The 15,435-nt window shown below is 46.6% G+C and overlaps 1 protein-coding gene across 3 annotated transcripts in view; it reads left to right on the top strand.

The window, feature by feature from the left end:
• Positions 1–15,435, top strand: part of FAM135B (family with sequence similarity 135 member B) — a 273,666-nt gene that overhangs the window by 140,093 nt on the left and 118,138 nt on the right. The window lies entirely within an intron of this gene.

Below are 15,435 nucleotides of genomic sequence, written 5' to 3'. Positions count from 1 at the left end.
GAAACCACAGCAGAGTTTCTCCCAGTGTGGTGCGAGGACCTCCCCTCACAGGACACCCTAGGGACTAGCAAGCTGCCAGTTTCTTGATGCCTCCTGCCATGCCTCCTAAGTCAGACTCTCAGCGCGAGGCGAGATATACCTGGATAAAATACCAAAGAGGAAATTCACACGGGGACGCGTAAGAGCAGAACCTCGGAATTCTGTAATTGCAGCTAATAAGCTGGTGCGAACGATGGATAAGTGGATGATTCAGTCTTCTCCCCTCAGTGACTTACAGTTACAGGAAGAGATTCTGCGGTCTTAACACCCTTAATGTAAAAGACAGGTCCCTGAGGATGGTCCTGTGTGGCAGAGGGTCTTTACTGCTGATCTGCTGACAGGTGCGTTTTTATCCAGTGCCTCTGGAAAACAGTGCAGTCATGAAATGAAAGGAAATATTTTCTTCTGAGCTGGCTGAGGTTGATAATAGTAACTGCCATAAACCGCAGAAAGCCTGCTCCTGTTTGGTCCAAACTCTCCTGGATATTTACCCTGACTTGGGCATAAGCTCTTTTTTCACCGTGAGGAATGTTAAAGTCTATGTTGTCCAATATTCTCACATGTAAAATGAGGGAGTCTGCATCCCCATTTACATGGGGGTGTAAAGGGAGCAAACAGAGGAAGAGTCGGGTGTATCAGAGCCTCTGGTTCTGGGGAGGTTCTGGGAGGGAGGAGGAACGTATTTAAGGGTAAAAGTCCTGCTAACGGAGATTCTGTACTCCCCACGCTGGGCGCCAGAGCCATTTCAAAACCACTATCAAGTCTTGCTCTTGCCTTTTTATAGAGTGTCTTTGATTCACGGTGCTATTTATGTGTGCCCAGTAAAAAATGAGGAAAATATTACTTGAGGCTTCACTCGGAGCAAAATTCCCCGACAGCTGCCCAATGATTTGAACAAGAGCCATTTCAAAGCAGGGTGGGATTGAATCAGGCTTTCTCACAGATTGGCTTTCCGTGCATCTATCAAATAACCCTTTCTTTCTAAGCACAGCCCAAGATAAGAGGATGGATTTATGTTAAAACTGCGCATGCTGGGAAATTAACAGAAAATTCCTATCTTACCTTTACATATCCGTAGGGTATTTGGACAGTTACAGAAACAGGATTTCCCACTTTGTCTTGGTAGCTAATTCTGAAGATCCCAAGGAGAGGCTATGAGGAACACATAATCTCTGAAGAGCATGGCTTTTACTCAGAATGGTCTTGAAAGAAAAGCATGAGAGTTTTGTTTCTTTTTATCCCATTAATTTTTTTGGTCATAATACATCCACTTTAAGTAGTCAGTGATTTTTTTAAAGACTTTACTTAGCGTCACCCAGCACGCACATATTCTCAGGGAAACGTGGTAATATAGATGCACAGAGCCATCCAGCCTGAGAATTTTTTAAAAAAATTTATTTTACTGCAGTACAGTTGATTTACACCGTTGTTAATTCCTGCCGTTCAGCAAAGTGATTCAGTTATACATGTATATACATTCTTTTTCATATTCTTTTCCATTATGGTCTATGCCGGGATATTGACTATAGTTCTCTGTGCTGTGCAGTAGGACCTTGTTGTTTATCCATCCGATATATGATAGTTGGCATCTGCTCATCCCAACCTCCCAGTCCAGCCCTTCCCCACCTCACCTCCCCCTGGGCAACCACTAGTCTGCTCTCCATGTCTGTGAATCTGTTTCGTAGATAAGTTCATTCGTGTCGTATTTTAGATTCCACATATAAGCGATATCCTATGATCTTTGTCTTTCTCTGTCTGACTTACTTCACTTAGCATGATCATCTCGAGGTCCATCCGTGTTGCTGCACATCAGCCTGAGAAGTGTTCAGTCCACATCCAGTGCAATGATCTTTCTCCATCACGCTCAGGACTCAACTCACTTCAGTTCACCACTGCCGAAGGCTGACCTGCATCGCCTTCACACCAAAGCCAGGGTAGTGCTTTTCACAGATAATTTGGATTATGTTGGACCGCTCCTGAAAGTCTTCTTCTTCTGATGATGGTGACACAGAATGCTTAATATACACCAGGCACTATTCTATATTCTTTGCATATATTAAATTTTCTCACTTCTCACAACTCCATAGGGTAGGTGCTATTATTATCCCCACTTTCGAGATGAAGGTACTGATGTGCACATCTGGGAAGAGGCTGGGGTAAGGTCCCATTCAGGCAGTCTGGCTCTTAACTCTACTGCATCGCATTGCTTCTTGCAGACCTTCGAACAAAATACAAAGTCCCTAGCAGGTCCTGATTGGCCCCTGTATGGTCCGATCTTTGACTTTCCCCTTAAACTCAGCTTCTGCCTTCTTCTGCATCACTCTTACTCTTCCTTGAATCACCAAGCTCATTCCCAACTCAGAGCTTCTGAGCTTAGGGGGTCCTTCCACTGTGAAGTTGGCCGTTTCTCTCGCAATCTTCACCTAGCTTGTTTTCTCAGTGAATCCAGGTCAGGTCTCTGCTCAGATGTCACCTCCTCAGAGAGGCTTCTTGCCCAGTTATTGGAAAAAAAAAAAAAGATTTCCTGTTATAACTCAATTTCTTATTCTGCTTTATTTTTCTTCAGCTAGTTTTATTACATATATATTTATTGTTTGTGTCTCCTCTAAAATTTGATAATAATGCTACTTTCAGTAAATCATCACTGAGTGTTTTCTATGTGCCACGAAATAGAATATTTCAAATACGTTACGTATTTATGTGTATGGATTTACTTTATTATCACACCTTCCCTAAGTGGTAAGTTACAGGAATAGGTCCCTTTGTATGAAGAGGACATTTAGGCATGGAGAGCTCATGGACTGGCTCAAGGCCTCCCAGGTAGTGAGTCTTGGGGTGAGGATTCAACCCCAGTGAGTCGGGCTCCAGGGTCTGGCGGGTCCCTGCTCCACCCGCAGTGCCAAGGACAGGACTTGTGCTGAGCAGCAGCTGTGTTGGTAAATGGCCCTGCTACCCACCTGGTCCTGCAAGGTGGGCCAGCATTACTCCTTGCACCCCTTCCCCAGCACCCCCTCCACACTGCATCAGATTTCAAGTCCTATCAGTTGGGACTTTCTCCTCCTCCTCGGGTCTTTCGGGTCCTCTCCAAGCCCACTGGCATCACTCTGGTCAGGCTCAGTCTTCTTCCCCAGGTCCGGCCTCCTCCGCGGCCTCACTCGCTTCACGCGCCAGCCCTCCTCACTCCCATGGACACTGTAGTAGCAAAATGAGACCTTCAGGGGCTGCCCCGCCGGTGTCCCGTGGATGTGCTTTTAGGATACTACACGTCATCCCAATTGTACTGTTTAAATATTTTCAACCTTTTTTCAAAGAGGCGGTGAACCAAATGTTCATGCCATTGTTTCAATGAGTGTTTACCCACGGAAGACCCATCAAAGAGCACAAAATGGCATCTACACTCTATCTGGGTTCAACCCTGGTTCCACATCTTTGAAACTGAAACAAGTGCCCGGTGCCTCCGTTTCCTCCGCACAGGAAACTCAGGGCTGGTTCCAGGGAAGATTTAAGCTGAGGTTCATTCATGCAGAGTCACCAGCAAATACCCAGAGATTAATGTCAGCACTGGGGATAAGTTTCCATGTGGAGGTTCTGTGGGTTTTGAAGAGAAGGCAGCCAAGGATGGCTGGGGCGCCATAAACACCTAGGCTGAGCAGCTGAAAAGAAGCTCATGAAGATGCCTGAGGAGGGCAGCCAGAGAACTGAGAGAAAAAACAAAGATGGGCTTGTATTTGAAAGAGGGAGTCTCAGTCCACGGTACCAAATGTTTAGAGAGAGTATTTTTTTTTCTTAATTGAAGTATAGTTGATTTACAATGTTATGTTAATTTCTGCTGTACAGCATAGTGATTCAGTATATATATATATATATATATATATATATATATATATATATACACATATACACATACATATTTCTTTTTTTTTTTTTTTTTTTCCCGGTACTCGGGCCTCTCACTGCTGTGGCCTCTCCCGTTGCGGAGCACAGGCTCCGGATGCGCAGGCTCAGCGGCTGTGGCTCACGGGCCCAGCTGCTCGGCGGCACGTGGGATCCTCCTGGACCGAGGCATGACTCCGTGTCCCCCGCATCGGCAGGTGGACTCCCAACCACTGCGCCACCAGAGAAGCCCATACATATTCTTTTTCATATTCTTTGCCATTATGGTTAGTCACAGGATTCTGAATATAGTTCCCTGTACTATACAGTAGGACCTTGTTGTTTATCCATTCTGTATATACTAGTTTGCATCTGCTAACCGCAAACTCCCACTCCATCCCTCCCCCACCCCCTCCTCCCCCTTGACAACCACTAGTCTGTCCTCTATGTGTGTGAGTCTGTTTGTGTTTTGTAGGTAAGTTCATCTGTGTCACATTTTAGATTCCACATATAAGTGCTATCATATGGTGGTTGTCTTTCTCTTTCTGACTTCACTTAGTACGGTAATTAGAGAGAGGTTTTTGATACAGAGTAGGAAGCATCCAGTAGCTGGACATTTCTAAGCTTTATCTTCAAGGTCTTTGAAATAAAACCTTTCAAGTTTTCCCCTGACACACGCCCTGGCTCAGCCTGGGCTATTTCCCGTTTCTCTCGGGAAGTAGTTGCCTTTGCTTGTTCTGTGACACCTACCAGCTGTGCTTAGCCCACCCCCTCTGTTTTTTCTTGTTTATGTCCTAGTATATTACCAGATCATCACATTCCTCTTCCTAGTTACACAGGCTTTTTATCTTCCACGTAAGAGTGACCTTGCTGCTCAGAATCTTGGCATATTTTGTCTGAACGTTCTCTGTAATCCTCACTGCTTATTACCATGTATTCATGTTGTGTGTGCACCAGCGCTCCCACCGGTGTGCAGGCACCCAGGGGTAGGACATTGTATGCATCTCCCTTTGTCTGTCCTCCCCTTTGCTTCTTTGCTCCTACTTCTCCTTTGGTACTTCTCCTGAAGTCCGTTTCCCCCAGGAAGCCTCCCCTGAACTGGCTGAGCGCTGAGCGCTGGTGCCTCTGCCTCGTGGCGGTCGTCGTGGTGCGCGTGTATCCCTGTGAAAGCCACTTGGCTCCTCTCTTGGTCCCTGCAGCCTAGAACTCAGTGAAGGTGGGGATCATGCTGTTATGACTCCTTTCCATTCTCAGCCTGTGGCCCAGTACCCAGTGCCTGGTATCCATCAGGGACAGCCCTCACGTGCTATAGATAAGGAGACGTTGCCTCTATAAAATTGTAGCCCTGAAGATTCAGTGTCAAAGCCACCGCGGGAACCTGCGTGCCAGGTTCCTAGACCAGTGCCCTTCCTACTAGACTAGACTGTTCTCACCTTGGAGCACAGTCTGAGAAACCCATCCCCTGGGAGCCTTTACTGTTTTTGGGGTGTCCGTCTTCCTTGGGCTTGTGCACTTGATGAGCCTGGGCAAAGGGCTTCTAACCAAAGGGATGCACCAGCCATCCTGCGATTTTAGGGTTGCACCAGCCACCCTGCGATTTTAGGGTTGCATCAGGAGTTGTGAGGAACTATTGTGATCTAAATCTTTCTGGTTAGTTCACTTTCATTGAGAAAAGACTCCAAAGATCGTTGCCTTGAAGTCATTGAAATAGGAACCAGAGAAAATAGACTTAAGTGCAAAATACATCAGAGTTTTAAGGCCAAAAGGAACTTTAAAGATTAAGTGGTCACAGAGCACCGAGCTGCTCTCCCTGTGCTATGCGGCTGCTTCCCACTAGCTAGCTATTTTACATTTGGTGGTGTATATATGTCCATGCCACCCTCTCACTTCTCCCCAGCTTACCCTTTCCCCTCCCTGTGTCCTCAAGTCCATTCTCTACATCTGCATCTTTATTCCTGTCTTGCCTCTAGGTTCTTCATAACCATTTTTTTTTTTTAGATTCCTTATATATGTGTTAGCATACAGTATTTGTTTTTCTCTTTCCGGCTTACTTCACTCTTGAGGGGTGGGATAGGGAGGGTGGGAGGGAGATGCAAGAGGGGATATGGGGATATATGTATACATATAGCTGATTCACTTTGTTAGACAGCAGAAACTAACACACCATTGTAAAGCAATTATACTCCAATAAAGATGTTAAAAAGAAAAAGAAGGTACCAGTAGGCAACATGCAAAAAATAAATTAAAAAAAAAAATAAGAAAGGTTAGGTGGAAACTTACAGACCCAGAGTCATTAAATGAATTGACCGAGGTCGCTAGTCAATGGAAAAGCTGCTATTTTAATTCAAGAACTTGAAATCTAATGAACATTTTCACGATAAATGATTGTTTTTGCTCCATTATGAAAAAGGCCCTCCATTTGCAGTTTGAAGAGTCAGAAATTCATTTAAAATTCCTGAGTTTTAATTTCCCCTGGGGAAGAAGAGGCCTGTTTTTTGTTGTTCAACCAAATGGCCCAAACAGCATGAAAAGCTCCTAGCATGGTAAGTGGCACTCTTGATGCAGTTGACTTTTTGGATTCTATACTCCCTCTTTCTGTCAACAGTGACCTAATTTTCCTCGGGAAGTGTCCCTCTTCCGTCTTCTCAGTGGTGTGGCCTATTGATTGCCAGCTCCAGGCCTGGCTTTGACGGGCTCAAGCAATGCAATCAGTATATGCCTGGGTCCTGGACAAGGACCTCCAGGGAGGGACCTGTCTTGTCTCTCTAGCCTCCTGGTTATTGGGGTGCTAGGATGATAATTCTGAGACTGCTGTGCCCATGGTCCCATTGTAGGAAGAGCCTTGGGATGTCCACTGAACGGTCAAAGGGATGTGGAGAAAGAGAAAATAGAGAGGGATTCAGGGTTTTGAGTTTCATCCCTTGGCCAAGGAATCAAGCCATACCGGAAGCTAGAGCTACTATTGGATTGAGAAGTTTTCTTTCTTGTTGAAGACAGTTTGAACTTTCTGGCCCTTGGAACAGCTGTCTCATGAATACAGATGTTGTGCATATGCCTCCGTGTGCGAATGCATGAGGACCTGCTCTAGATGACAAAAAGCCCTGTTGCTAAAAAGCATCCATCAGGCGTGCAGATTTAAATGAAAGAGAACTGCCAGAAGGCGTTTCAAAGTTCCAGTTCAAACTTCCACCAGCAGTTCAGGAGGATATTTCCCTGCGGCAAATCTAGTATCTTGTTTTGTCTGCATTTCCCTAATTACTTTCCTTTCATGTGTTTATGAGCTATTCTTATTTTCCCTTTTATGAGTTTCCCATTTACAACCTTTGCTGCTGTTTTTGGATAATTTGCTCCTTATTGATGTAATTTTGCCTCCTACCTCCTGCCAAACACAGCTTTGCTCACGATTCCTTGATGTGCCGTGTAGAAAATATCTTCTCCTAGTCTGTAGCTTGTCCTTTATCTTTGTTTTAGACAAAGTCATGCTAACCTTTGGAGTCTGGTGTTTCAAAGCTTTTGCTTCTCAGCTGAAGTTGAGCTTTCCTGTCAGTCCTACAAATAGGGACGTATTCTTCCCAGCAATGTTGTAATCAACGTTATTCCCAGTTACAGCCGGGGAAACGGAGGCTTAGGGAGGAACATGGTATGATTGGGATTTGTAACTGGGTCTGTTTGGCTTCACCGTCATTTTCACGTGAGCTGTAGTGTTCTATGCTGCCAGTGGGGTACAACCTCAGGGGTCCCGTATCAGCAACTCCACACACCTCCCTGCTGGCTCAGCCTTCCCGGGATCTCCATCTTGTAATTGGATGTGTTTCACTCACAGAGACTTTCCCTGCCGGGATCTTCTTGTCACACACGTGGTTCCCCTGAGCTGGCCTTAAAATGGCACCGGGTCAGCTCTCCCTACAGATCTCATGTCTGGTCCATAAATGATGTCTCCTTTGCCTCAACAAATTCTGAATGTCTAAGCTTATCCCAATGCAGTAACCTCTCTCCTGCTGCGTGGAGTGGCCTTAACTTTCTGAGGAGTCAAACGTGCACTGGTCCTCTGGTCCCCGAACTGGAGGGATGTGTATTAAGCTGTTTGGGTAGGCCCTCCGTGCTTGGATGAAAGGAGGTGACACCTCTTTTCTCTCCTCCATTGGAGGTGGTGTAAATAGAGACTGACTTCATAGCAACAGCCTTCTCCAAACATCTGTATGTCTGTTCTCTCTAAAATTCTTTCTTGCCTCTCTACCTGATGCCGTGTCACTCCTCTCATCTAACTGAGGAATTTAGAGTCGTGGTCCTTGTCCACTCCCTTTGTGAGCCTTGCTTTTGAGTCTAGCCCTTCACATTGGTTTGTAGGGTCTGTTGTGGCCACTGTCAAACTTCAGTTTTAATAGCCCATAAGATGCCTCTTTTCACCCTTAGGTCATACGCTTCCCACAGCCCAAATTAAGTGTGCCGTATTCCCTTCCGTTTCTCTCTTTGTAGCATTTATGACTTTATAACTGAATGATTATTCGAGTATTTCCTTTCCCCCCCGCTTACCACAATGTAAGTCCTAGGAGGACAGAAACTTGCTTTACCGCCGTGACTCACACACCTGCCATTACGGCTGTGTCACTCAGTGCTGAGGTGCGGAGTCCGTGGACTGATGGATGGATGAAAGAATGAGTAGGTGGATGAAAAGAGTCTCCCATCAGCTCCAGACCTCATTGAAAGATCTTTCCCTTTCATCTGAATTCTGCCTGAAAGCTTCATCTGAGCACACGGTCTCCAGTATCGATTGTCTTGGCTTAGAGCAGCTTGGGTCAATATGGTTGAGGTTTAAAGCGCGGTAAGTGGTCCTGAAAATGAACATACTTGTTTATCTTCATTGAAGTCAATGCACTTTGCCTCCGCCTTCCGAAATACGTGCCAGAGGATGACCCATATTTTCATGGATTGGTAGCAATGGGACTAATGCATTTCTATTGATAATGCAACTGAATGAACCAGGCACTGTGCTAGGTATTTTGTAGATACTATTTTATCAATTCTCATAGCAGTCTTTGGAGAAAAGTGTCTCAGTTTCCATTTTCAAAGGGGGAAACCATCTCAGAGACTTTCTAAATCAGTGGAGTCAAGGAGTTGGGGGTTTCTGAAGCATTGCCACAGTTACAGTGCTAGTTCTGTTTCAAGTGGATAACGCGTTTGATGATTTTTTGTAATGATCACATGAGAAGGAAATGATTTTTTTAAAGATATTAAAAAGTCAGTAAGTTAGAGTCTTTATCCATTTTTCCAAACCTAAACATACATATTTTAAAATTTCACATTCAACAAATATCTATCAAGCAGATCGTTCCGTTTGAGCAAAAAGAGCCTGTCTTTCACAGAAGACTTGGTCTAACGTAGGAGATTATTCAAAGTCATTTTTACACCAACTAATGTCACAGGACTCAGAGAGATGCCTTGTGTTATGAGGGCTTGTAATCATGGGTTTGACAAGGTTTAGGGCGATGAGAGAGCATTCTCTGGGGAAGGAGACGGCTGAGCAGAAGTTGGCCTGACCCACAGGGAAGGGAAGGGCCACCCCGGGCAGCAGGAATGGCCTGGGCAAAAGTGCTGCAGCGACAAAGAGGGACGGCGGGCCACTGCGGCTGCGGCGGAGTGAACGAGGGGCCCTGGAACGAGACGAGGAGAAACAGGGGCAAACTGGCTTTGAGGACCGCGCTAGGGCAAAAAAGTGTTTCCTTTGTCCTAAAAGGACCGGAAAGATAAGGAAGGATTTTGAGCAGCTCGATTCTGTTTGTGTGCTGAAAACATGCTTCCTTGGAAATATTGTAGAGAGACAGACCAGAAGCAAGGTTGAGCAGAACAAAGGCCATTGAGCCGCCCAGGTGAGAAGCCAGGTGAGCGTGGGCAGGTCGGTGGGTGGTTGAGATGGAGAGGTGAGGGGTCACAGTCAGAAGGTGGAGGGAGACGGTGACTCTCAGATTTCCGGTTTACACGACAAGGTGGCTCATAGAGCCATTTTCTCAAATGAGGAATGTTGGAAGAGAAACCAGCATTTTCGCTTTTTTTTTTTTTTCCCCCCTCTAGTGGTGGTTTGAAACATGTTACGTATGTGCTGCCTTTGAAAATCCAAACAGAAGATCTCAAGTAGGCGACTGCACTTCAAGGTCTTGAATGTAGAGGAGAAGTCTGGCTCAGACACATGCATTTCATTGACTGGCTGGGTACTGCATTCCGTTTTAGGTACAGGACTTGGAGAATGCATAAGACAGGCCACTTTAGTGCTCTCACAGGGCTTACAGTCTGGTTGGAAGAGAATACAGTCAATATGACTCCGGCAGTAACTTAAGTAAAACAAAACGTTGTAAGGGAGGTGGGGGGTGACACAGAGGGCAGCAGGGAGGTGTCTTTGATAAGGAGGCAGACGAAAGCTACCCTAGAGTCAAGAGGAAACTAGTGGAACTTGATTTCACAGAGGCCTCGGGAAGAGGATAGTTCAAGGAGGAAGCATTGACCGACATGGCAGAAAGTTTCTGAGAATTCAAGTACAACGTGCATTAAACCTTTCCTGGGCATCTTAGTGACAGCTAGTGCATTCATCACCTTGATAGGAGCTCTTTGGGTGGTGATAAGGGTCCAGAAACTAGATTTTGGGGGCACTGAAGCGTGAGTAAAATGATGAAGAAATGGAGACAGCCAGTAGAGGCATTCTTTGGGTAAGCGTCACTGCTCAGGCAAAGAGAGAGAGAGAGTGGTAGCCAGGAGGTCTGAGAGTTTTGGCTTTTGTATGCATTTTAGTTCTGACGAGAGAAAGTCGATTTTGCTTAAAAGCCGTTGGATATATATGGAATCTAAAAAAAAAAAAAAAAAGGGTTCTGAAGAACCTAGGGGCAGGACAGGAATAAAGATGCAGGTGTAGAGAATGGACTTGAGGACACGGGGAGGGCGAAGGGTGGGCTGGGACGAAGTGAGAGAGTGGCATGGACATATATACACTACCAAATGTAAAATAGATAGCTAGTGGGAAGCAGCCGCACAGCACAGGGAGAGCAGCTCGGTGCTTTGTGACCACCTAGAGGGGCGGGATAGGGAGGCTGGGAGGGAGACGCAAGAGGGAGGAGATATGGGGATATGTGTATACATAACAGCTGATTCACTTTGTTATACAGCAGAAACTAACACACCATTGTAAAGCAATTATCCTCCAATAAAGATGTTTAAAAAAAAAGCCATTGGGAAAGATCTAGTTAAGGAGAAGTTAAATACGTAAAATAAAGAAGGGAAAATCGTTACAGTCATTAAAAGTTTACTTTTTCTCAGTCCCAGTCATATGGCTGCTGAGATGAGCTACATGACTGAACCCCAGGAAACTCAAACAGACATTAGCTAATGAGGAGATGAGGTGTGATCACGAGGTATGTGATGCCGTGGCAGCCCAGCATGCAGTGAGGGAGGCCGACTCTGCCGGGATGTCCAAAAGGAGAGCCGCCCCCATCTCCTGCCCGCAGCTCATGCCAGGTGGGTGATGGCGGCTGTGGCGCACAGCAGCAAGTTGGCACGATCACCTCTGCGCCAAGGTGGAGACGTGCAGAAAAATGAGCCTGAGAGAGGAGGCCATCTGGTAATTGAATCTGCAATCATTGATTTTGAGGACACAGGCCTAGGTGTGCATTGATTTTGGAGCCCACTGGCCAAGCCTTGGCTGACACCCAGGCAGGTGCTGCTGTGACTTTCAGATGCTATTTATAGAATTTGCTCAGACACAAAGGCATGGAAAACAGCCTTGCAAACAGCCCTCCAGCGCCCCAGTGAGCGCCGGGAGGGCGTTGAGGGCCGGGAGGAAGAGCCCCGGACTCGGAGGCTAGATTCTAGGTTCCACTGCTAGTTCTGCCCTTGGGCTGGATTCTCCATCTTCTCGAGACTGCCAGTTCCTATCTGTGAAATGGGTTTACAGAACTGTGTGATTTCCTTTTAGCTAGTAGCCCCCACATGGACATGTGGGTTCTCAGACTTAGGATAGTGGCCCAGATGAAAAAGGAAAATTTGTCTTCCTCGATGAGGACCCAGTCTACCTTTGGAGGTAACCAGGCTAATGATCTGCCTAGTGCTTTGCCAGAGTCTTATTGAGCACCTGGTTTATTCAAAGCACTCACCTAGGCCACAGGGAAGACACTCCAATGACCATCCTATTGTCTGTGCTTTCAAGTAGCCTGTAGAACGATGGGGTGGGGGGGGGGCAGCATGCGGGTGAGGATAAGGCGATTCCAAGCTGAATAAAGCAGAAGGTGGAGTACACACAACAAAGGTGTGGACATGGATAAAGCGCACTGTTAATAAAAATAATGACACCAGTCACTGTCTTATCTAACTTTCACGGTAACGCTTTAGAAGAAGAGATTTTTTGGTTAGTTTACACATGAAGGACATTAGGCTCAAAAAGCGTAAGTAATTTGCAAGTGGAAAAATCAAAAACGCTAATTTGAAAAGATACACGCACCCTAATGTTCATAGCAACACTATTTACAGTAGCCAAGATATGGCAACAACCCAAGTGTCCGTGGGCTGATGAATGGATGAAGAAAATGTGAGATAGATAATATATATAATGGAATATTATTCGGCCATAAAAAGAATGAAGTTCTGCCATTTGCAGCAGTGTGGATGAACCTAGAAAATATTATGCTTAGTGAAATTAGTTAGAGGCAAACAAATACTGTACTATATCACTTATATGTGGACTCTAAAAAAAAAAATACAAACAAATGTATATAGCAAAACAGAAAGAGATTCACAGGTATAGAAAATAAACTAGTAGTTACCAGAGGGGAGAGGGAAGGGGAAGGGGCAAGATGGGGCTATGGGATTAACAAACTATTTTATATAAATAGATAAGTAACAAAACTATGCTGTATAAAACAAAGGAATTATACCCATTATCTTGTAATAACCTATAATGGAGAATATACTATATACTACAATAATTTTTTTTAAGAAGACTAAATGAAAAAATGTACAAAAAATTACAAGTGAGTGGAGAGTCTGAACTTGAATGCAGAGCTGATCTCAGAGCCTGGGCTACTTGTAGCTACAAGGAATGGGAAAAGCTCCATGAAGAGGTGACGTTTGCAAGGAGACACAGGTTTTGGAGAGGAGGATGAGGCTCTCAATTCATTAAAAACAATATTAATTGTGTTCTTTTACGCCAGGCTCCTCGCTAGAAGCTAAGAACGCAGTGGTGAGTGATGTATTCTGCAGGCTCAGAGGAGAGTCACACAGAACTGTGACTGCACACGACAGGTGTTCTAAGTCAGCTGCTGCAGACTGCTCTGGGGTCAGAGGAGGGGGCAGTGATCTCTGCCCGCGGCGCTGAGAGAATGTCTGAAGAAGGGACAAAACAAGCAGGGTCTATGATGAATGAGAAGAAGGAAGCTTAGCGGGAAAAAGGTCAGAGGAAAAAGAATATTCAAAAAGTATTTATAGATTACCGACTTTGAGCAAGCACTATGCTAGGACCACTGAAAATTATCCATAACATAATTTGTATTCATTTTATTAGCTTTTATTTCTAATCAGAAATAAACTTGTATTTGACATGGTAGAAGTCACTATCAGCCAGTAACTCCCTCCCCCCCAAATAATTAAGAAAGTAATTAGAACATTGAAAAGTAGTGTTCATTTTAGCGAACCATAGACATGCCTTCCTGTGATCTAATTTGGTACTCATGACAATACCATAATTAGAAATTATAGCTGCATTTTGCAGAAAGCAAAGTGATGAAAGGAACATCACGTCCTTGTAATAGGGAAAAATCGAGACACGAACCCAGACCTCTTAGCAATGCCCCTCCCCACCAAGTCCCAGTGGTCTAAAAAGTTCTCTGACATTCCTCACGCCATCTTGCCCTATCTCTGTAATTGACCAAACACCCATTGATCACCTGTGATGGGTTGTAAGTGCACGATTCAAAAGGTGAAGCTACTGGGGGAAATCACGACATTTATTCATGGGAGGAGAATGATAACGGCCTTCTTCAAGAACAGGGACTGTCTCATGTCCGCAGATCCATCCCGGACCCTGGAATTCTCAATATTTTTGATGAATGGGGTGTAAGTGTGTTGAGGGGGTACAGTCAGAAGTGGAGCATCTTCCGAATGCTGAGTGAACGTGTAGGATCCACGTCCCCTCTAGGCTGCGACGGTCAGAGAAAGCTGCTGCAGGGGAGAGTGAAGTTGGCCAAGAAGATGGGGAGGGATCAGATCCTAGCTCGGTTCCTCAGGGTCCTGCGCCCTGAAGTGTCAGCACCACGTGAGTGGGTGGCTGCCAGATACTCCAGCTGTGCCGAGACTGGTCCAGTTGCAGGCGGGAGCTAAGAAGTTCAGGTCAAGGAATATCTCAGAGTTGGGTCAGGGCGCGGGGTAGACAGCCTTGTGTCCTGCGTTTGCTGCGTGGCAAGTCGAAGGTCAGTTACTAGGTTCAGCCGCTGCCAGGCCTGAGTCAGGGTGACGCATCAGAGTCCAGGACTCGAAGGCGCTCAGACCACCTTTGAGAGCCTGGGGGTATCTAGCGACGGAGGTGGTTTGTGTTGGAGAGGGGAGAGCCGGCCCTGGGGTGGTTTGCAGGCCCGCGCGCAGACAGACGCTCCTGTGGCACTCGTTGCAGACGCACAGCAGGAGGGCGAGACGCTGATGCAGCGAAGGGGGAAGCAGCGCTGCAAGGCCACCCACGTCCTGGAGGACGGGCGCTCAGGTCCCTCGGGGCTGACGCTGAGGCTGACGCTGAGTTTAGAGGGAGAAGGAGTGAGGCGAAAGCATGGGACTCTGAGGGACCAAAATATATATAACCCCTCTAGCTGCAGGGACAGGTCTCAGCAGAGAGGCTGGGCTGCCCTGCACGTGCTTTGGGGAAAGCATGTTCGTTTTCACGAGGGGCGACGTTCGGCCAGTGCACCTGGTAGGAGCAGTTGTCTGGGTGGCCACTGCCCTCAAACGCCTCAGCTGCCCCTCCGCTGGCCAGTCCGCCTGGTCCCTGTCCCAAACCCTCGCATTCCCTGTAGTCCGTAAATAAAGGATTTGTGCCTGGCCCAGCAGATGGCCCACGGGACGCCCTACTCATCACTGCGCCTGGCTCGCGTTCTGATGGGTCGGTACCTGTGCTAACCGTTTGGGGTATGTGTCCTAACAGACAGGGCTGGAAGAGAGGAAGGTGAGGTGCTGGAGGAGAGCCCAGGTGAGAATGGCCTTGACCAGGGGGGGTCTCCACTCATTCGCGGCTTGGGGAGGGGACAGTGGTGGGGGTTCAGCTCCCGGACAGAGTTGGGGCCTGGGGCTCAGCAGGGACCGGTCGTCTTGGTTCAGCCGTGGCCGTGGGGCTGATCTTCTGGAGGGGACTTCCATCTCTGTGGAAGAGAAAGGCAGGGTGACCACCTGTTCTCACCCTCTCAGCAGTGCCTCTCGGCAGTGCCTGATGTTTTCCTAGCAAGTCACAACTGCCCCCTACGTTCTGTGGTCTCCCGTTGAGGCCAAGGTCACCTTGGGCTGGAG

Source organism: Kogia breviceps, chromosome 17 (genome assembly GCF_026419965.1).
Source record: "Kogia breviceps isolate mKogBre1 chromosome 17, mKogBre1 haplotype 1, whole genome shotgun sequence".
NCBI classification, from domain to species: Eukaryota; Metazoa; Chordata; class Mammalia; order Artiodactyla; family Physeteridae; genus Kogia; species Kogia breviceps.
This window is presented reverse-complemented; position numbering and strand designations above follow the sequence as displayed.